The following is a 23474-nucleotide window of genomic DNA, read 5'->3' on the forward strand; positions in this document are numbered from 1 at the left end:
CTCTGTCCCAGTGACCTTGCTGTTGTATCCCGGGGACATTATCAAGGATTTCTGCCACACTGCAGGAGCCCCAGCCACCTCCCAGCCCTGCTGACTGATAATCTTGGAAGTGGCAGCTAACTGGTGAGAGCAAGGCCAGAGGCAGGAGCAGGGCCCCTCTTCCAGCCCTGCTCTGCAGCATCCTCCCACTGCACCTGGGCTCAGAGGGAGGGAGAACTCCACCCTCCATTCCTTTTGTTCCTCTCTTTGTTAAGTAATTAATCTCATTCTGCTGAAATAAATTTTTTTCCTATTAAAAGGGAAAAAAAAAACAACTCTTCAGTCAAAACAACATTTGGGGAAGAGGAGAAAGGAGGGGGAGAGGAGTCCTCCTCACAGTTTGTTAATTGGTTCTTTCACCTGACAGTAGTTTGTGTCAATTAACTTGATACTCAGTGAAAGTGAAATTAATCCACCTGGGTCAAAAGCAGCTATTAATTTTTAATCAAAACAAAATGCTCACTCGACAGATTTGTAGCTCCACTTAGAATAAACAAGATACGCATGAGGTGCAGTGTGCCACGGGCTGCGCTCCTCCCGGGGGCTCCTGGGGATAATTTCTTTCTCTCCTGCAAAGGGCAGAGGTGAGGCCACTTGCCTGCTAGTGACAGTGGCTTTCCAGAGGATGTGCAGTCTTTCCCCAGGGAGTTTCCCCCTTGTAGTTCCCAAACCCTTCCCACAGTGGTTGAGGGCAGCAAGGGCTGAGGCTGTGGGTGTGGGACACGCTCCTCCCTCGCCTGCTGGGCTCAGGCCATCCCTGGCTGTCCCTGCCTCTGGGACACACCCAGACACAGCCCTGTCCCTGCTCTGTGGGCACCCCATGGCACCAGCAGCCCCCCAGGAGCCTCTGCTCCAGGACTCCAGGACCTGTGTTGGCAGGAGAAGGGGACTGTCATGGAGAGGAGCCTCCTCCATGAAAGGGAGCTGGGAGCACAAAGCTCCCCCAGGATTCCTTCTGTCCTGGGCACTAAAACAATGAGGGCAGAAACCCACAGTGCTCCAGGTGGCTCCAGTGTGTTCAGATTTATCCTCAACATAGGCAGAAGCAAAAATCTGGAGCTTCTTGCTGTTGTGTATGAGATGCATTGGGATTCAATGTTATTAATAATGACTGTGCCAGACCTAGGCCTTAGTTCACAGAACCCAAAATGTCCTGAGCTGGAAGGGACCCCCAGGGATCACCCAGTCCCTCCCCTGGCCCCTGCCCAGACACCCCAACAATCCCAGCCTGGGCATCCCTGGAGCTCCTGGAGCTCTGGCAGCCTCAGGGCTGTGCCATTCCCTAGGCAGTGCCCAGCACCCTCTGGGGAAAGAACCTTTCCTGAAATCCACCCTGAGCCTGCCCTGGCCCAGCCCCAGCCCTTCCCTGGGTGCTGTCCTGTCACACAGAGCAGAGATGGAGGCTGTCCCTCAGGAGGAGACCCTGATGGGGTCTGAGTCTGTGTCCTCTGGTTCAGCTGATGAGCTGAAGGGAGTTGAGGTGAATTATGCTTGAGGTATGTACAGAAAAGCCGACTTCCAAATCTCCTAAGGTGGTTTAAAATTCCTCTTTTCTCCTTTCTGTCTCTTTTGGTCTCTTCTTCTTGAAAGCTTCCATCTCTGTGAGACTCAAAGGGAATAAAATAGGAATCCCTCACTTTGCTCTGTACTGAGCATGCAGCACAGCTCTGGTGGGGCTCTGAAGAGCAGCTTCTTTGGGTCACACAAAAGCTGGTGGAGTAAGTGCAGCCTGAGGGGCAGAGATCCAAGCAGAGCTGGGTCCCTGTTCCATGTGTGGCAGCAGAGAGGAAGCACTCTCTGGTTTGTACCTGTGGTGCAAAGGCCAAAGATACTTTAAAAATAAATATCTGGCATTGATTTTGTGGAAGGAATGTTCTCTTAGGAGTCCTGTTGGACCTGACTCAAAGTGCTGGAGATGCCCACCATCCCCAAGTCACGCTGCAGGTGCAGCTTGCCAAGTGGATCCAAAAGGACCACAGTGGGACAGCCCCAGCACCTGCCAGGAGCCCTTGGAGAAGCTGATTGTGGTTCTGCAGCCAGCACAGCTCACTCCAGCTCTTCTGGAGATGACAGATGGAAGATTAATAAGGAACTGGAATAAACTGTTCTTCAGAGGGTCCAGGAGGGAATTCCCACGGGAGCTCTGCAGCTGCTCTGCTGTGGTGGGAGCTGTGTGGGGGATTTTTCTCTGCCCTGAGCACCAGCTGAGGTGCTGGGCAGGGGAAGCAGCTCACTGGGGACTGACCTTGCCTGGGGGGAGCTGGCAGTGGTTGGCATCTGTGCTGGCACTGCAGTGAACAAGCACTGGGAGAGTTTAAATGAGGAGGTGTCAGTCCTGCTGCACCCTGCAGTGCCTCGGTCCTGTGCTGAAGCAGCTCACCCAGACACCCACACTCACAGCTCTTCTCACTTTCTCATTACTTTGTAGACAATAAAAGCAAAATATTATCTGTTGGTTGTCAAGGTATCAAGCCTTAGAGGAGATTTTTCCCCCTCTTTTTTTTTTTTTTTCTTTCCCCAAGTAGTATCATGTCTTGGGATTTTTAGACACTAATTGGATTTTTTTTTTTTTTTTTTTTTTTACTGCTGTGAGTATTCTTTTGTGAGGTGAACCTGTCTGCACACCAGAGTGCTGGGGGCCATTTATACCTGTGCAACTTAGCACTGATTTAGCCAAATGGATCAGAACAGTCTCTCCATCTGCAGTACTTCATTAATCAACAGCAGCTCACTCTCCTCATGCAGGGGAGCCTGATCTCATGTGTGATGCTGCTCTTTCAGGTGTTCCTCTTTCCAATATTGTAATTAAAGGAAATCTGACCTCTGTGCTGGAGTTAATAGATATTTTTATTACACATGCTCAAAGACATAAAATGGTTGCTCGTTCTTCCTTCTCTTCCAGCTCTGTCTGGTCCACTTAGCTGCCAGGATTGCCTGGAGAATGTGTAACCTGGATTATTGTTAGGATTCCAACAGAAAAGAATATATTCTCCAGTGACAGGGAAAGGCAAGTGAGTGACACAGGAGTGACAGCCTCCTCCCATGTCACATATGCAGAGGATATTAATAGGCAGCAGCAAGACAAGGATGTGGTTCAGAGCACACAGGGGCTGTGTCTGTCAGGCACCAGCAGCAGTAGAACCAATAACAACAACTTTATCCAGCCAGACAGGTTAGCTGGAACCTGCCAAGCCCTTGATGCTCTTGTGGAAGGTGCCTCAAAACCTTGAGCATCAACCACCTGGCACTGATCATCTCCTCATTCCACACAGGAGATCTTCAGCAGCAAAGGGACCATAAAGCTGGGATATCCCAGGTGTGCTTCAACAAAGGGGTCCTGCCAGGGGGTGGGTTGTAGGTACTGCTTCCTGGAGCACTCCTGGGTGCTCTTCCAGCTGCTTTCCAGGCTGATCCTGCCTCACCAGCACTGTGAGAGGCAGCCTCAGCTGCTCTGTTGGTGTGACAGAGGGTAGCAGCCCTCAGGAATTGCTCTGCACCTCACCCTGTGTTACTGGCCTTTAGCCATTCCTTCTCATTCCTTCTTCTCATCCTTTTCTTTTTTTTCTTTTTTTTTTTTTTTTTTTTTTTTTTTTTTTTTTTTTTTTGTCTTTTTAATCATTCCTGTAACAAAGAGTGAGGTTGGTAGAAAGTGTGATGCTCTGACAAGTGGAAGCTTACATTTCTGATTAGTTATTTGTATCTCTTGTAAATAGGTAATCCTTTTTTTCCCTTTCAAGTTAATGCAATTTAGTTGCAGAGAGATTAGGGAGCTTATCTGAACTCGGGGAGGAAGTTTGGTGTTTTGAGGCTTAAACCTTCCTCATCAGAAATGTTGCTTCCTCTTTTGCTCCAGCTTAGAACAACCACATCAGGTGCTCAAACCAATAACATGCATCCACACAAGAAGCCTGTCCCCAAGTCTAATAATATCTGTAATGACTTGGATGCAGGCTCTAGCTGGGGATTAATGACTAACTGCTTTAATGGGCCTCAGATCATCAACTGCCTCTCTGTTGGTCATTAATCCCCAGGAAACAGCCCGTGCTGAAACTACCATTGCTTAATTAGAACATGGTTGGCCAGTTGTTGCACAGCCCTGGCTGTGGCTTTGGGGGAATAAAGGGAATAAAATGGTTTTATGAACCTGTTGAGTGTCAGATGGACCTTCTGCCATTCTCCATGTGCCCATAGACAGCATCCTCAGGGACAGGCTGGAGGGCAGACTGCCTGAATCTGCCTCTTCATCACTGGACTCTGTTTCTGGCTCAGGACAGGCCTTATTTCATTTCGAGGCAGAAAATCTCACATTCCTTTAGAACTGCTGGTAAGGTCTAAATGGCAGTGAACTGTATTTTTTCAGAGATGCTGAGAGTGTGTTTTTAATGGAAAATACCAGGTTTAAGTCACCTTATTTATTGTGGTGCAATAGCATGGGTTCTCCCCTCCTTCCACATTTCGTGTTTATTCATTGCATTTCTCTTGCTAGTCTAGAGCCATAAGGGAAATACATTTCACCTGTAATTTTCTGAGAAAAATAAAAGATATTTAATCCTTTCCTAGTTTGGATAAACATCCATATTATCCTCCCTTACCTTAAGACATGGAAAACTCCTTTACTTTTCAGAAGTCTTTGACCACTGTTTGTTCAAGCCCCAGTTTGAAGAAGATACTTTTTCAGTGGCAATATTAATTAATCATCATATCCCCAAACAGCATAACCCTACTTGTACATGCTCTGAATGTGATCCAAAGCCCAGTGAAATATCTCTTTTCAGTGAGTTTGGATCAGGCCCTGGAAGCACCTGGATATGATGAATGAAGCTCCATTCTGCTGGGTATAAGGCTTGTGCTGTCCAGGGGATTTGTTGTAATTAAGTTTATTCTTCCTAACCTCAGGCTGATCCCTTGTTTTGATGGCCTGTGCTCCTCTGCTTCCCATTATCCATGAATAGTGTTTGATGCCAGAACAGAGGGGGTAAGATGTTTTTTCTTCAGCCTCATGTGAGATTCTGAACATTTAGACATCTTTAGAATATACTACACACATTCCACTTTTACAAGGCCAGTATAACACTCCCAAAAGTTTGATGGATTCCAGGATGTAAGCAGAGTCCTGGTTAGCCTGTTTTGGATAAGCCCTGATGGCCTGGCCCCAGAGCTGCACACTCATTCTCCCCCTGGGCTGTTTATGAGCAGTAGCTGTGACCAGGTCACTGAGAATGGAGCACCATCAGTCTCCACACAGTCTCTCCACGGGTCTGGCTGCCCTCTCCAGCCTAGTTAAATTTTTAGGAGCAGTAAATGGGGAGATCATGAGTATGAGGTGATATTTTGACCAGTATTTCCAGACTCACTGGATCCTGCATCAGCCATTAGTCTCCAAATGCTTTCCATAAGAACACAGCTCCACAGCTGCCAGGACAGCTAAAAGTGGAACCTGCAGCACAAACCCGTGGCAGGAGGTGATGGAAAGGGATCACAGCACAGTCTGATGCTGCCTCTCAGGCTGTCATCCACAAATCTCTGCATTGGAGAGCCACTTACGATGCTCCTGTGAAGCACACAGATATTTGGAGCTTTATTTAAAGATTTGTGGGCTCCATGGAAAAAAGAAATGTGTAGAGGTGGAGTGGAAGGTTGACCATTTGCTGTGTAAAACACCACACAGGACAAGGTCACCAGAGGTCACTTGATTTATTTCTTGCATCCCACTCTGTCATTGGAGGAACCACACAAGATTTTTTTTGGTTTTGATTGGGGTGATGGTGTGCAACACCCCATGGCAGTGAAATGAGTAGGTGTATTTATAAATCTCTAAGTTACTTCTCAGGAAATATTAAGCATATTATCAAGATCCTTAAAACCAAGTTTCATCTGTAGAAAATTGCCTCACGCTGTGACTTTTTCACTGAGAATTTGAGTCCATTACCTACCTATTAAGCAGTTAGGAGATCTGATTTTAATGTCTGTAATAGAGCTTTTAATTTTAATGGAAGGGAGCAGTAGCAGATGCTGCAGTGAAGAATTTCACATGTTCCCTGCTCTTGTGGAGCTGCCCCAGCTGCAGGATTCAAACCAAAGTATGGAGCTTTTGTCTTCCAAGGGCAGGAGTGGGGTATGGTTGATGCTCTATCAGTGCTGAGAGGCCAAAGGGAATCTAAGCACCACTTAAATGCAGTTTCCATCAGAGTTCCCAGCTGAATCTGTGTTTAAACAGAGTACAGGGGCTATGCTGCTCCTGTGGCACTCAGGAGAAACACACCCAAATGAAAATAGGCCATAAATGGCCTGTGGGTGTCCTTATCCTTTCTGCCTCCTGGCCTGTGGAACAGTCCTTACCTCATTCACCTTGCTTTCATGTCTTAGGATCCATGTCTTCATTAGAGATAAGAGGAAGAAAATCTAGAATATTTTGCTGTGAGATAATTAGGTCTTGGGGCATTTTGTCTTCCCACTTTGAACTGTGGGTGTTATATAGAAAATCTCAGTCCTCTTCTCCCAGACACTTTCTCACTAAATATTAAAGTTGTGGGAGACTTGCCTGTTTGGCAGTGTTTTCCTTCAACAATTTGATCATTTCTGTGGAGTAGCTGGAGAGTCTGGTTGGTCCCAGGTGTCTGGGGTGGGTGTGAGAGGTGAGACACAAACCCACCCAACCAAGGTTATGACTGCACAGGCCTCTCTCTGTAGCTCACATTTAGGGACAGAGATCTGGAATATTGAGCCCCAGACCTTTACAATCAGAGCTGGATTTGACCAGCTGGAGCACCAAGTCCTAGCAAGCAATAGAAAACATTTTAATCCATTTATATTGATGCAGACAGAAGAATAAAGTGTCTGCAAGTACCCTGAGATTAGTTGATATTCTACAGGCAGACTCTTTCACCAATTTATCTATATTTCAGTCCCACAGAAGGGGATCCTAGCTGGGAGACAGAATTCTGCTAGCCAGAATAACATCCCAGATCCTAGTGAAGGATGTTCTGGGTTTTGCAAGCTCTTTGGAATGAGTTCTACAGGAACTTCAGACTGGCTGTAGCAGAATAGGTCTGGGCACTCAAACACTGCCAATACTAATCACTGTCAAAATGGTCTTTTCTTTTTTCCTTTTTTTAAAAAAGCTGTGTATGATCTACAGCTCTTTGCATTGAGCTTTCTGAATAGAGACAATATACACAGACTTTTAACATGCTTCAACTTCAGCACTGCTGGCACATTATAATGTGGTATTTCAGTCATAATGTCCTATTTTTTTCTTTATCAGTGCCTCAAGAATGGTATCAACCTATTATAAGAATGATAAGAAAAGCTGAAATTTAAAAAAAAAAAATATAAAGCTATTATTCTGTTTAAATAAAAGGACAATATGCATTAACTACTGAAAGTAAAGAATGTTTCCTGTTTGAATTCTAGATGTTTGGGGCATGGAGATCTTTTTGTTCAGGTTGAGAGGCAGCAGATGGATTGAGAGTACTTATCCAGAGCTGGGGTCCACAGGTCATATCACTGTATAAAGAATAAATAGGAGAATGAATATGGCATTTAGGACCTAAGTAGCTGTTGTGCTCTGACAGATCTTTCATCCCTCTTAGAGTGACATTTGGGCTAGATGCACATTTGAAATTTCTTGTAATATTCAGGAGTCACAGACTTTTGGTGTTGTCCTTAAAACAAATAGATATTCAATTCTAAGTGGGAAAAAGTGATTTTTATTTGCTTGGGATTTTCCTTTTAAGTAAGTACATATCGTTCCTAGATGTCCTATGGCTTTGGCATAGTGCAGTAAAGGGAGGAATTTACACCAAGGCCCCTCATCTCCATTCCCTCATCGTTCCTCCCCCAGAAAACCCCAACCTCTTTATCCAGCAGCTCCCAGTGCTTAAAAAGAAACAATTGTAGCTTAAGGAATGAGATGCTACCAGCAAACAGTGCAATAACTCTTCCCTAATTCAGTCCACTTCTCCAGCCACTGTCAATTACTCATATGAAAACCAATTTTAAGTGTATTCTTCAAGGTTAAATTCCCCTGAAGCCCATGGACTGCTGCCAGGGGCTGTGAACCCTTCATGCAGGTCACCCAGTATCTGAATCTTCTGTTGCAAATCACTGCTCTCCCCATTACTCCTCTGGCATGTACCTGATTTGGTTGACATTTCCATAATTAATTTATAACAGCAATAACCCTGAGATAAGCCTATTTATAGATTTGTGCAAGCTGTATAAGACTATAGATAAAATCTTGCTTCATTAACATATTTAAAGTACTTGGGAGACTCTTGCCTGATAGTGTAGTTGGTGTGATTATCAAATTATACGATGGAAAGCTCAAGTGTTTAATGTGCATTCAGTGCCCATAAGCTGCTTTCCACTTGAGATCACAAGGGTAATTCAGGGGACACAAACGCCCTCCTGGGCTGTTGACCCAAGGAGTTCTGTGTACTGCCAAGCACTGTGGAGTTGGGCAAGGCAATTTCTCTTTTTCAGATATTTCCTTTCAGGAAATTTATGAATTCTTTGCATCCAATTCTCTGCGGTTATTTTTCTCCTTCTGTCATTGACATGAGTGCAAAGTCAAGGACAAAATAATGTGAAATCAGAAATATACTCATTCAGCTCTCCCAGGTGTAAAAGTTATTTTATGGTTTGCATGCAAGAAAGAATTTGATTGTATGCATTTTTTTTTCTCTTAATCATCTCCTTTCTTTTTTTTTTTTTTTTTTTTTTGCCACACAAAATGGGATTGTCTTTCCAAAAGTCAGAAATGTCGAGCATGTGAAAGAATGGTTTGTCTCTGTCTATGCTGTGCAGGGGGAGCTTCCCAGAGAAGCCAGGCAGGCTGAGTGAGACAGAGGAGATCCAGGCTGTGGCAAAATGATCCTAACTCACAAAATGATGCTCAGTTTGTGAGTCAGGATAGAGCACAGAGAGGGCAAAACAAGTGAGGTGAGCAGGGGCTTTTTAAAAATGTGACAGAGCTTGTGTGATGGCTCAACACTGACACACTCCCTGATGAGTTCCTCCTGACAGAGGCATTGTTGGGATATTTTGCCACAAGCCAAAGTGCTGCAGGAAGATGTGGGTTCCCCAGAGGCTGTGCTGCAATGGAGATCAGAGCTCTGTGTGTCCTGCTGGGCCAGGAGCCCCCGGACCAGCCAGGCTCAAGTGCTGCCAGATGAGCTCTGGGTGATTGATGGAGACTCCTCCTCTGTCCAGCTGCACAGGTAATTGCCAACCTGCAGCTGGCTGTGCTGCAGACTTGTGCTTGTTACAGACCTTAAGATATTTAATTTGTAAACACTTAATAAAGCATAGCCTACAGTAGCTTGGCTGCTCTTATCTGTCAACCAAATCAAAATCAATATGTCCCTGGGGTATAAGCTATGATTGTCTGGGCTGCGGAGTCTAATAGGATTAAGTGTTTGGGACCTTCTCTAACATTACAGTCCACAATCCTAGTTAGAGAAAGTTAAAGACCAGCTTGCCACTGTAGCAGGCATGATTGCTTAGGGGTCTGAAAAATCATTAAAGCTTGTCCTCTTAAACGTTGATTGTTCCCTAGTGATTTATTGACAAAACACAAAAAGTGCTCTATACTGCACTCTAATTATATGTATGAGGCTAGGAAATCTCATGGGAAATTAAATAAAATTTACAGCTTGATGGTTTTATGCTCTTGGGAGACATACCTTCTTAATAAGATCTTATAGCTGGGAATATTTATGAGGTTAAAATCTGTGGGCTTGAGCAAAGACCTAACCTTTGCAAAGGGAGGGGCCTTTGTGTTTTTCTTTCAGAAAATAATTTCAGTGAAAAGCGAGGTAGGCAAAAAATTACAATAAAGGGATATAGTGTGAATTACCTGGGCATTGTGTTTCAATACCTGTCAATAGGGGGAATTTCAGAGGTGAGGAAGGAGCCAGGGCAGCTGGATGCCCTTTGTGACATCCTGCAGTTGGTGTTTGCACTCTGTTACCTGTGACATTCCTGTCGTGGCCAGGTGAGCCCACACAGATGTTGTGAAGGCAAGGGACAGTCTAAGGCTTTCTAGCTGGGGATGGTGTGAAAAGACATGTTACAGACATGTACATGTGTACTGCTATACATGGTTGTGAGCAAAATAATTCCTAATCACAGAATCAGAGGATATCCAGAGTTGGAAGGAGGTCACTGCAGTCCAGCTCCCTGCCCAGCACAGATCTGCAGATCTGCAGCCTGGACCATTCTTACTAAAACTGGGGAGCCTACAGTCCTTGGAGATGTGTAATAATATCACCTTTATATTTGGCAATGGTCAGATAGTTCCTGTTTGTTATCAGATCCCATTTTAAATCGGCAGTTTGAGTCCTAAAGGGGCTGCTGAGAGCAGGACATGGGTACAGTGTAATAGTGTCACCAAATTCCCTGAGACTAAATCTGTACAGAGTTGGCTGTATAAATAAAAGAAACATGTCCTTTTCTCATGAGCTAGAGCAATTATGGGAGAACACAAATAGAATCAAAGGTGGTAACAAAATTGGCCAGAAATCCCTAGTGAAGTTTTGAATGTTTTATTAAGTGGGACCCTTTGGAAGTTGGCCTAGGAGTAAAAACAAGAACACTTTCCTAGCGACTCTTGAAATGTAAAGGATAATTAATATACAGGACAATTCTCTCTAGGCCCTGAAGCAGTTTTTGATTAAGGCACTTAACTGGGACTTTGGAGAATTAGGTGCACCACTTGATTTTGATGTCGAGCAGCTTTGTGATACTGGGCAAAGAATCACATCTCTCCAGGCCACAGTTTCCATGTGCAGATAGGATTGAGATCCTTCCTTTATCTGCCTTCCCTGTTGATCCTGTATTCTCTTTGAGGCAAGGACGATGTGCCAGGCTCCAGCACGTGGCCCCCAGCAGGGACTCTCTCTGTTGTTGTTGTCACAGCCACAACAAGGGGCTTGTCCTTTATCTCTGGAACTTCTGAACGTGTGCGGTGATAACTCTCACCAACTTTTCCCTGCTGTCATCCTCCTCTTGGTCCACAATGAAAACAGAAACAGCTTAATTAGAACATGCTTGACAGGAGTTCATGAAGAAAAGATGTAAACTCTCCTGGTTGCACAACTTGATTGTGATTATGTTATTAATTAAAAAAAGAAACCAAAACCAACCAAAACAAAACAAAAAAAAAAAAAAGAAAAAAAAAGAAAAGAAGAAACCACAACTTTCTTGGTGCCCTTTTAAAAAGGCATGGGAAGGGGGGAGGGCAGAGGAAGGGTGTCACCTCCCCCTCTGTCTGAGAGATGATCTTTACTAATTATCCCTGCCCTGGACTCCAGCTTCTCACCTCACTTACCTGGAGCAAATCAAATGTAGCTCCATTAAAATGTATGAAAGTACTTGGATGCAAAATGCCTTGATGTTAAATGTAAGGAGAATAAACCTCTGTATATTAGCTACTCCTTCCCCCAAATCCTTCTAAATTCAGCAGCCATGTGAATCAGATTTGTGTTCCTGTAAGGCTGCCTTTTCATGTGATAGCTCCAATCATTTATGGAGCAGACTTGCCTAATTTTGTATCCCCCCACTCAACACTCCTGCTCCCCCCCTGCACACACCTTATCCTCACCCTCCTGCACACAATGAAATGTCTGATCAGTTCAGAGAGAGCTTAGAAAGCCTCTGCCTGGGATGAAGGAGAAATTTATTAGTGAAAGACAAGACTCCCTGATAATCAGGGAGTATTGAAATCCCTGATTTAATTTGAATATGGTACGGAGCATGTCTCTTCCTGCCTTCATTACTGCAAAGTCTGTGCCTGATAATGTGTCTTTTTACTTAAGGATATTATGCTGGGAAAAAATGCTTGATGGGCCACTCTAGCTGAGGTGAAAAGGTTTTGGTATGTTTTAATAAAGATGGATATCACTAAGGATGTTTGAAATATGTGGAAGTAAGATTTGTTACAAGTTACAAATCAAAGCCTAAAAATGTCACTTATCTCCTAATGATACTTCTACACAGATTATTAATTTCATTTTAGGAGACCAATGAATGTTACATTTTTATGACATTGATTAAATGTCTCACTGCCGTCCTCCCATCCATCCTTTTCATTTTCAAAAATCCATATCCGACTTTAACAAAACCCAGCTCATAAATTTGTGTTTTACTGCTCACCAAAGCAGAGTTGGATGGCAACCCACCTGCTAACTTTGGATTTGCACTCCCCTTATCTCTCAGAATCGCTGGTCTGCCTTGCTTTCTTTTTCCTATCCAAACAGTATTTCACATGTGAAATGTGTTTTTCAATATTCACTCACTATCTTACATCTAAAAATGTGTTTTGGCATACACAGCACAGCTGGTGCCACCAGGACTTCAGAGAGGGGCACAGGAGCTGCTGCTCAGTGACTTGAGGGAAGAATCTTGAAATGTTTTGGCAGCTTCTGCCTCCCCCATGGGAGCTGCACCTCCAGCCCTCCGGTCACAGGCAGGGGTTGATCCTACAGGAGACACAAGGTGTGCAGAATTCCCTCCCTGCACAGATCAGCCCCTGCCCTGGATGTGCTTGGCTGACATCAAGACAAGTTCCACATAGTGCCAGACCACATTGATGACTTTCTCCTTTCTTACTCCTGTAATGGTGTTGCAGTTGTGTGAGGGAGGGACAGAAACTTCCTGTCCCTTCCCCGCTCCCGTTCCTCACCTCCTCTCCCACCCACATTAAACTCTACCTCTGGCCTTACCACTTGCATATTTATAGTCTCCTGATCTCTGATGGGTAAGAAAAACTCCCAAGGGAAGGAAATTAGGGCCAGCTCCAGCGAGAAGGGAAAGCCGTGGCCTTAGCTGTCCCTAACTTCAACCCCGCAGTAGGATTCGGCATCTTGAACACTATTGGGCTTCTGGGAACAAAGTCAAATTAGCAACAGTTCACATCCAACAGACAAAATCTAAAGAGAGCAGCGATGTTCAAAGAGTGTCTAATTGATATTGATTTTAACCTGCTTGTCTTAAACATTACTCCTCTCTTTGAGCCGAGCCTCCTGCCAGGCAGGCCCTGCAGCCCTCAGCGCAGGGCAGCGAGCGAGGCCTCAGGGCTGGGCTTCCCTCCCTGCCTTTCCGAGCCTGCTGCTTCACCAGGGAGGGGCACAGCTTTTGGTACCTGCTGTTATCCAGCCTGGTGACAGGGACAGCCACAGCGCTGGGCCCGGCAGGAGCAGCTGGCCCCGGGCTCCCAGCCCGGTCACCTCCCCGGATCTGTCCCTCGGCGATGGCGCTGGAGCAGCTCAGGTGAGCCGGGGCAGTCGGTGCCCAGCAGGTCCCGTGGCAATGGCCAAGGAAGGGCCGAGCCGAGCTCCTGGGGCTGTCCTGGCGCTCCCCCAGCTCAGGAGAGGCTCTGCCTGCGGGGATGATGGCAGCACACGCCAGCTCTGGTCCCTTCTCCCTCCTCCCTCTTCCCTCACGTCGCACACTGAGACACATGGGATGTTTCATAAAGAAAAAATATGGCATGTTTACAGAGAGAAATTTCAAGAAGTGTTAATTTAATATGCTAAAGTGTTCCCTTCAGCATTTTACCTTTGTTGTTGTTTTCACAAAACAGCCAAGACTAAATAATGAGCCCAGAGCTGTGCCCTTTGGTAGTGTGATACCTCATTACCCACGAGCGGCCTCCATCTGCCCTCATGGCTGCACAGGGAGCCATTACGATTATGATGGAAATCTCAGAAGCCATTACCAAGATGCAACAGAGGGCCTACTGCAGACAGCCTAATGGACTAATTTGTAATTGGGAGAGGGAAATGACTTAGCGAGCTCAGGCTTGGTTTTGATGAGTGTGGAAGTGCGCATGCTAAATGTGATAAATGAACAGGAATGCTTGTTTGCGCAGTGGGTTTTACAAGGCCTTCAATCTCTCCTGGGGATCGGAGGCGTGCTGACAAGTCTTGAGAAGCGAGGAGGAAAGGGCTCAGGGGAGGCGAGGGAGATGCAAAGAGAGTAGCTAAGGATAAATCGGTGAGGAAAACTAATGGCAATAAAAACCCAAGGAAATGGCTGCGTCTGCCAGGAAAGCAGTAATTAGGATGCTTTTTGCGTGCATATCTTTAGCTATTAAAATCAAAACTGAGTGTGCACTGTGGCATTTGCTAAGTTAAAAAAGAATAAAAGAGAATACCACGTAGAATGAAAGGCATGCAGTGTTTTAAACCTGAAACTTCAGTCCAAAAATGCAGCCATGTGTATGATCAAGCCCATTTGTTGAGCCCGAAGTGCTGGTGCGACAGAAGAAGGGATTCTTTCACTGAGGATCCTTCATAAAACTCTGCTCCATCCCTGGAAGTGTTCTAGGCCAGGTAAGATGGGCTTGGAGCAACCTGGTTTAGTGGAAGGGGATTGGAATTTGATGGTTTTAAGGGCCCTTCCAACATGAACCATTTCATGGTTCTGTGATTCTAATAGAGGCCAAATAGCTGCGGTGGGACGGTGCCGAGGCTTCCCCCTGGCAACACAAAAGTTAGACAGAGTACTTGTCCCCAGACAGACCAGAGGAGAGTATTGGAACCTGGTTCTGGGTGCTGCCCTAGCTCTGTGGAGGCTGAGGTAGCTTTGGTTTGAGATCTGCAATCTGCAAGAAACACCAAGGAAACGCACATCCCAGGGTCTCTGCTGAGTTTTGTGTGGAAGAACCTTTTTGGGGTGTTTTTTCCTCAATCTGTTCCACTGCTGTGACGCAAGAGCGCGTGCATTGCCCTGAGTTTCTGTCGGATCCCTAATTGTGAGGATTGCCTGGAATAACACATGCACAAAGATTCACACTGCATGGGGTCCAGATGTTTGCTTTCCTCCTGTGGTTTCGCTTATACCAGGACAGGATTCACAGCAGTCACTTTGAAGTTTATGCTTAGGTGTGTTGTGTGAGGTTCTTGTGCAGCTTTTGCTGTGATTAGAGTTAATTTCTCTCTGGTTTAACATCCTTTGTCTATTTGAGGCACAGAAGAGGGGAGGGTGGTGAGAGCACCTCAGGATGTGCACAGCTAACCAAAGCCATTGCAAAGTAAACAGAGATGGCCAAAGAACCACCTGTGTGCTGGAAATGCCCCGTGTCCAGCGCAGGGATCGGGTTTTGTTTGTTTGCCAGCTACTGAGGGAGATCCCAGAATGGCTCAGAGCCACTGGACGCTGCAAAACATCCAGTGAATACTTTTGCATTTTTAGTCAAATGGCACCATGGTTTATTTCCTTCCTCTTCTCCTTCTTCTCCCTGAGAGCATGTTACACTCCATTATTGCTAGACAAGGAATCATTTATGACATAAAGGTGCCGAGCTTTAAGACACTAAAGGTACAAGTCGTTATCTGTTATGAGCTATAGACTTTCCCAGTTTACATCCATTTATCCTATGGAAGGGCAGATCATGGGCTGCTGCTGATGCCAGCACAGAGGTTGTAAATAAACCCAACTGCCATTCAGCAGGCCAAAGTTAGGAATTTATTTATTTACACAATCACAGAATCACAAGGTTGGAAGTGACCTTCAAGATCATTGAGTCCAACCTGTTCCCTGACACCTCAACTAAACCCTGGCACCCAGTGCCACATCCAGTCTTTTTTTAAACACATCCAGGGATGGTGACTGTACACCCCCCCCCTCCCCAGGCAGACCATTCCAGTACTTCATCACTCTTTGCATGAAAAACATTTTCCTATATCTATATTCTAATATTTATTTCATTATTGTTCTTGTTATTTTTTATTCTTTTTTGCAGATGAAATAGGATGTAATGGGGGAAAAAAGAACAGAACTTAGATTTTTATAGCCTATTCTGCCATGGAGTGGAGTCTGGGTTGCTGGATGTTTGTGCCTGTGGCTGACTGCTCCTGATGTGACGGGTGTGTTTTGGCGAGGGAGCAGTGTGTGACTCCAGAGTGCTGTTGGTGACTTTCTGACCCTAAGCAAATAATTTAATCTCTGAATATCTCCTGACAGAGTTTACAGTTCCATCTGTAAATAGGGGATGTTAACATTGTCCTGCTTGGAAGTCTGTCAAGAGGCTTTAATTCATCAATATTTGTGAAACACTTTGAGCTGCTGTATAAATACAAGTCATTAATCTGTCTTATCTAAAAATCTATTGAGGTTCAATCTTAATACAGACATATTCTAGATAACTTTCTTCTGTTGCTAACAATCGAAAAATCATTCCAAAACAAGTTTATGAAGGGGTCTACTGAAGTTGAGTGCATGTTAAAAAGAAAATTTAAATCTCCTTAATGTTTTGACTGCACTCATAAATGAGGAATGTTGTTCTGCAGTAATTCATACCAGACCTGGGGACACACAATCCCGTGCCTTTGGATTAACCAGTGTGCACAATGTGCAATGCACACCGGCTTCAGGGGGGTTGCTGGCTTTATGCAAGATGCAGGAGGAAAAGAATGTCATTTGAAGACCAGAGAAAAAGAAACTAATTTTTTTTCCCCTCAAATTCACTCTGCTTTCTGTATATTTGAATAAGACCACAGAGATGGAGCCCTTAGGTAACAATAATGGAAACTTGCTCCCTCCTTCCTCCATGTGGTTTCCTTCTAACTATTGCCACTTGTTCCTTGTTTTCCCCACATCCCTCCCTGGCTTTTCTTCTCGTCAAAGTCAGCCCAGAGGTTGCAAGGATTTGCTACAGCCTTGGGCATGGGGTGGAGAATTCATAAAACCCTTATATAGCATTCTGGACCTGATGAACAAAGTCTTCAGTGCCTAAAGCTTCTGCTTTAATACTCTGGCTCTGTTTAGCCTAAGACAATAAACCTCTGATGAGTATTAAACAGTAATGTCAAAAATAAAAATAGGAACGAGTTGATTAATCAAAATATGTACATGGAAGTTGACAGATATAGCCGGCAGTATTTGACCTCATAATTAAATTACTTGTGAATATGTATGGGTATGTTAATGCCTTTACTGTCTGATTTCAAAGCATTCAGTGTTCAAGAAAGTGACATTTTTGTGAGTAACTGCTTTCATTGAGTGGATGTGTTCAACTAGACCTGCCAGACTGGGCTGTCTTAGGAGAGCTCTGAGGAGATCGTGCACACAGGAGAAGCCTCCAGACACTCATGTCAGTCATTCACTCACATTTCCCCTCTCCACCACTTTATTTTTCCATTTTTTCTGCTTTTCTTCTTCCCTGTTCTCCAAAACAGGCTTGCAGCTCCCAGTGAACTAGAACTGCTGTTTCACTGATGCATGACCAGCTCTCTCTCCTAAAAACTGGAAGTGGAGAACACCACAGTAGGGATCTTCCTTGTGTGTGAATCTGCACAATCCTGATGATGCTATATTGACTTACACCAAACAAGAAATTAGTGTCTCCTTGTTGCCAGCTACACATAAACATGAAAACATCCATTTTTCATTAGAGTCTTCACATATGTGCTTATTAGAATTTCCCCTTTCCTTTTAGTTCTGCATTTTGCCAGGAGTCACTGAAGACCCTTGGTGTTTGTAATGTGGAGATTTATCTTGGCCCGTTTCCATGGTGACACCTAAAAACGAGTCATTTCAAGGTGCTGACCTGTCCTGTGTTATTTCATACGTGTGAAACATCAACATTTTTACTCCTTTGGTGTTTCCTCTGAACACAGAGGTACGTCAATGGTCAGAGTCTTTAATAAATAGCAGTGTGTGGGTGCTGTTTGTATTGGGAGGGTGCCGAGGTGGAAACAAAAGCATCACAGTTACACAAGGCACCTGGGAGCAAGTAAGGGAGAAGGGAAAGAACAGTGCAGTATAAAGCAGCCTCTTCTCTCATAAATACCTGGCTGAGAAACAGCTGGGTGGAATATAAAAGTATTACAGTGTGGATGTGGATGTGGATGTGTGTGAGTGACGGAGGGTCCAGCAGAAAGCTGGCTCTGAGACCTAAATGCTAAACTACCTGAAGTGGAGAGGTTAGAGTTTATTCCCAGCTCTGCTTACTGGGTCACAGAGAGCAGCTGGAGCAGAAAATTGTATGCAGGCAGGAGGGTGAGGGTGAGGGGTAGTGCTGGCTCCGGGGGCTGGAGGGAAATCAGGGCTGGGGCCCCTGTGCCAAAGTGGATTTCCTGGGAAGGGAGAGCCTGGCCAGAGGGAAGGACTGGGAGCAGCATTCAGGTGCCTTTGAAGAGAGCCAGTAAATGTCTGCATGGACACAGTGAACTGCCTGGCAGGGTAGCACACGAAGGAGGGCTCTTTGCAGATATTTCATATGCACTAAGGAATATACATTTTTAATGACTGCAAATGGGATGGATCTCAACGTTACATTGCTGTAAAACAGCAGCCCATTCCCTGGCGTTGGGATATTTCTGCCACACAGAAATAACTAAAGGAAAACTTGGGGTTTACCACACTTTCCTGATTTAGCATATTCTGTGACTGTTCTCCACATTGGGATCTGTTCTCATTGCAGTTAATAGCTTCACATTCAGACTACCAAACTCAACGTTTTGCAGCATATACAGAATGTAGGTGATGTGCATATATTTTCCCTTTTTACTCATTTAGACATTTTGGTACATCCAGGAATGGGACTAGCAGACAGTTCCTTTTAAAGAGAAGGGGAAATGTGAGGTGTGTTGGAGGGGAGGGCCTAATTTTAAGTGCTAGTCAACTGCAACAACTGATAATCTGGAGCCTGTTCAAGCCCATTTAGAGAACCGTTGAATTTTTAAGTGCCTTTTGATTCTCTCTTTCATTTATTTTAACTGATCTGCAGGGATTAGGAGCTTGGTAGGGGAACACCATAATGCTTGCCAAAATGTGTGAATAATTAGAACGCCAACGATGTGTGCCAGATAGGAGGGGAGTATTCACACTTCTGATTAGATTCACTGAAACACTGCTGTAAATCATGGCTGCCAAGGTAACTTCGAGCTCTGTGAAGTTCCTGCTGCCTCAGGAGCCAGCTGAGGTGTGGCAGAGCATCCAGCTCTCTCCAGCAGCAGGTGGGCACGTTTTGAGGAGCTGATTTGTTCTGCTGAGAGGCAGAGAGGACAGAGGTTTGGAGGCGTGGTGTCACACAGGTTGAGCAGACAAGTTTCAGTGCTAACACCCATGTGCTTGCTACTGAAAATCAGGTGAACAGAGGACAGGTTACTGCTCCAAACCTGAGGGTTCACCAGCATTATGAGAATCTTTGCCTTTCCCAGAACAGACTTCTGACAAATGTCACTAGTAGGTACAATGGCCTAGGGGGAAAAAAGTGAGATAGGGTTTATCTAGCTTCCTTTTTCTTAATCCATAATCCTCAGGGAGCTGCAAGGAAGAACAATCTCTCCCTGACACTCTGCAGCACTCCTGCACACAGCCAGAGTGCCATCCCAGTCCTGCCTCTGCTGGCCTGTGTTCACCCAAAGGCTGGAGCAGTGGGTAGCTGGGCATGTGTTTTACATAATATTGATGCCAAAAGTGGATTAAACTCCCAGATATCATCTTAAAAAAATCAAACCTTCATAACTGTGTGCCTTTCCTTTACCTTTTTCACACATTTGGTCCCCAAAGCAACATCCATCAGAGTCAAGAGGGGAAAATGGGAGTCTGTGTCCCCAGCTGAGGGGCTGAGTGAGAGCTGGAGCTCACTGGAGCATTAACTCACACCCGCACACCGTGCAGCTCAGCCGTGATGTTAACAAGAGCTGTGCTTGCCAAGGAGAGAAGCACACCTCAGAGTCAGGAGAGAGAAACTCCCTGGGAGTGAAGAATGCCCAGGACAGTAACTCACACAGTCCAAGGAGCTTCAGCTGTCACTGCCCTTGAACCTTCTGCCCTGGCAGATGGAGCAGGGCATGCCATGGACAGGCAGAGCCTGCTGACCCTGCAGGCCAGTGGGATCTGAGCCAGCCTGCCCTGGGCCAGCAGGGACATTTCTGTCCTGGGGCTCCAGGCCCAGCAGTGCCAGCCAGGCCATCAGGGGATTGTCCTGCTCTGCTCTGGGCTGGGGCAGCCTCGGCTCCAGAGCTGGGGCACTTTGGGCATCACAGTGTGAAAAGGACATTAAACCATCAGGGAGCATCCCCAGGAGGCCACGAGGATGGGAAGGGGCTGGAAGGGAACTGTGTGAGGAGCAGCTGAGGGCACTGGAATGTGCAGCTGGAGGAGACTGAGGGCAGACTCATCACGGTTCCATCGTCCTCACAAAGGGCAGAGGAGGGGCAGACACTGATCTCTGCTCTGTGGGACAGGGACAGGACCTGATGGACCTGGAGCTGGGCCAGGGCAGGTTTAGGTTGGATTTCAGGAAAGGTTCTTTCCCCAGAGGGTGCTGGGCACTGCCCAGGGAATGGTCCCAGTCCCGAGGCTGCCAGAGCTCCAGGAGCTCCAGGGATGCCCAGGCTGGGATTGTTGGGGTGTCTGGGCAGGGCCAGGGGTGGGACTGGGTGATCCCTGGGGGTCCCTTCCAGCTCAGAAGCAGCACTGTGTCCCTGGCACCCCACTCCAGGCTGGAATAACCCTGCACACCCCTCCCAGATGTCCCTCCTTCCCTCCCTTTGGAGCTTCCTGTGCCAGGAGAATGAAGCTCAGCAGCAGCAGAAGCCACATCCCATTTCCCAGTTCCTGATTTCTCCACCCTGCTTCCTCCATCAGGTTTGTAGGTGTAGGCAATCCCAGTTAAAGGCAGTCTGGATGAGCTGGGTGCAGGCTGAAAATGGTGCAGTAGATGAGGAAAGACGTTTTTTAGGGGACAACCTTAAAAAATTTATGTGTAATTTTCTTTTCTGTAAAACACTGTAAAACTGTTCCTACAGCCAGCATAGCTCTATTCAGAACTGTAGTAGTGGAAGGTACTGTAGAGTCAGGGCATCATTCATAGTAAAGGAGAGGACAAAAATGGTGAATACCACGATTTTAGGACTTACGTGGAAGTATCTACAAAATTTGATTGAGAGGAGGGAATTTTTCTGTTGCCATTTCAACAATTTACAGATTTTAATAATTTTAACGCCCTTTAATACGAGGCTTTTGGGTTTTTTTTCTTTTAAATTGCCATTCTTTAACCACAGTTTTAGTTATGCCATATTCCTATTTTAATGTGCCACTTTCCTAGTTTTTCTCTCAATTTCCCTTTTTGTGAGTGGATTGCTTGAAGCCCAGAAATTTTAATAAATAAATAAAAAGAAGTCAAATCTAGATCCATCTTTCTGAAAGTGTAAAATGATGGTAAGGAAACACACCTTTCAAAATCAGAGCTTTTGTTATCCCAGCGTTTGCAGAAGCCAGTGCAGCATGTGTGAGTAAGGCAAGGCTAGTGCTGCTGCAGGAACAGCTTTGCAGCCAGTGCAGTGCTGTCAGGAGCTGCCCTTGTTTCCCTCCTCGGTGAGACACAAACCCCCTTTGAAGTGCAGCAGCAATCCAGAGTACAAGGGTAAAGGATCAGGAAACAGGACATGACAGAGGATGGCTTGTATGCCAAATGGAATGGAGAAAATGAGCAACACATGAGGGATGTAAAGAGAGGGGAGAGACACATCAAAATCACCTAACCATCCCTGATGCCTTTAGAAATGGAGAGAGACAGGAGAAATAATACATATGACTCCCTTTAAATCATGAGAATTGTTTTTCACAATTCAGTGGAAGTCTGAAGGAGATTTCTGTGGAAGGCTGGGAACCTTGTGAAGTCCCTGAGAACGCCTTGGCACGGATTAACATTTGGCATGGGGAGAGAAAATACCTTCAGCAGTGCTTGGCCTTTTAAGTGCACAGACCCTGGTCACACAGCAAAGGTGTGCCTCTGGGAAAGGTCACAATCAATACCTGCCATCTTCGGGGCCCTGCTCCCTCTCCTTTGTGTCTCCTGTACCCATTTTACCTGGCAAAACCAGCTGAACAAATTACAGTTCATGTTGCTGTTGGAAGCTGAGAGTCTCTGCTCAGCTTTGCCATTCCTGCCTCCCCACCTGCTGCAGGTGCTCTGAGCTCTGGGGGATTATTTTTGTGACATTGCACACAGCCTGAACTGGCTCATGGAAATACTTGGATGGGTTCAAATTTGGGATCTAGACATCTGATTTCTGACAGCAATAAATCAGTGAGAGGTTTTCCTGTTTGACTTCCTGCCCTGATGTTGTCCATCCTAAGAAAATAATCTTGGAAATGTCCAATTAAAGACTTTTTTCCCCTTGTGAATGTCACAGACTGCATGTTGGCAGATAGTGAGGACAAAAAGAAGCTCTCCTGTGGTGGGTGCCCTTAGGTAGAGGTATCCTTCCAGCAGCCATTGACAGGACACTGGGCTAGATGGACCCTTGGTCCCACCTCCAGCACCTCTTGAGGTGCATCAGCCTCATTTTCCATACTGAGCCATGTGAAAGGAGGGCTGGAAACCCTGAAGAACTGGAAATTCATTTAAAAATGGTGCTTTAAAACAATGACTTTTAATTGAATAAATTTATGCATTGCAAGAATGTGCCTTATGTATTTCCAAAGATTTATGGGTCTGAGCCTTCCCTGCCAGCAGTGTAAATTAGGAGTGATTTTGCTCCAGTTGTGCTAGTCTGAGTTAATCCTAAATGGAGATAGAAAAGCTACACACTTAGGGCATCGAGTCTAAGAGAGGCATGAGAGTGACAGTCCTAGCAAAATCCCTTTAACAACTGGATTTTACCAGTGGCACCTTTTAAAACCCCAGCTCATCATCTGAGATCCCATTTTATAGAGCAAAAGGTACTTGCTGGCCTGTCCACTGGCACTGCCAGCAGCTCGGGTTGCTAAGGATGATGGAGCCTGGGGCTTTGCTGCTGGGGAATATTTTCCACATCCCATCTGCATCCCTGTAGAACTTGACCATTAGTCAGGCTACTTCTAAATGATGCATCTCTTTTAGAGATTTCCACTGATAACAAATGAAAGAGCATTTTTTTTTCCCTTCCCTCATTATGCAGGCAGCTGTGTGACAGTGTTCTGACAAACTGTGTTATCTCAGGCTTCCAGCTGCAAGCTGTTCTCATCAATACTGCTGCGAGCTGCTTCCTACTAACCCTTGTGCCTTTATGCCCATTTTTATCAGAATTTAATTTTAATGTGAGGACAGCCAAATATAATGCCAGATGTGGGAAGCAGATAGTTTCCTTTGTACAAGAACATAGCAGGGGAGGTCTTCTAAAGGACTGGCCACACTGTGTGTGGGGGGACTGGGCTGGAATCATTATGTTTGATTCCTGGGGCTTATTCTTTCTATTATTATTATTATTATTATTATTATTATTATTATTATTATTATTATTATTATTATTATTGTCAAGTTGCCATTTCAACCTTTACTCATATTTGCCTTAGCACTGAACTGGAAGGAAAAATTAAACAACAACAAAAGATCTATTATTTAGGAGAAAATAGGAGAAAAGGCAACGTGCATCCCTGGTCCCGAGTTCACAGTGCGCCAAGGGTGCTGAGATTGCTTTTATCCTGACTCCTTT

This window comes from Fringilla coelebs (genome assembly GCF_963513975.1).
Source record: "Fringilla coelebs genome assembly, chromosome: 20".
Taxonomy (NCBI): domain Eukaryota; kingdom Metazoa; phylum Chordata; class Aves; order Passeriformes; family Fringillidae; genus Fringilla; species Fringilla coelebs.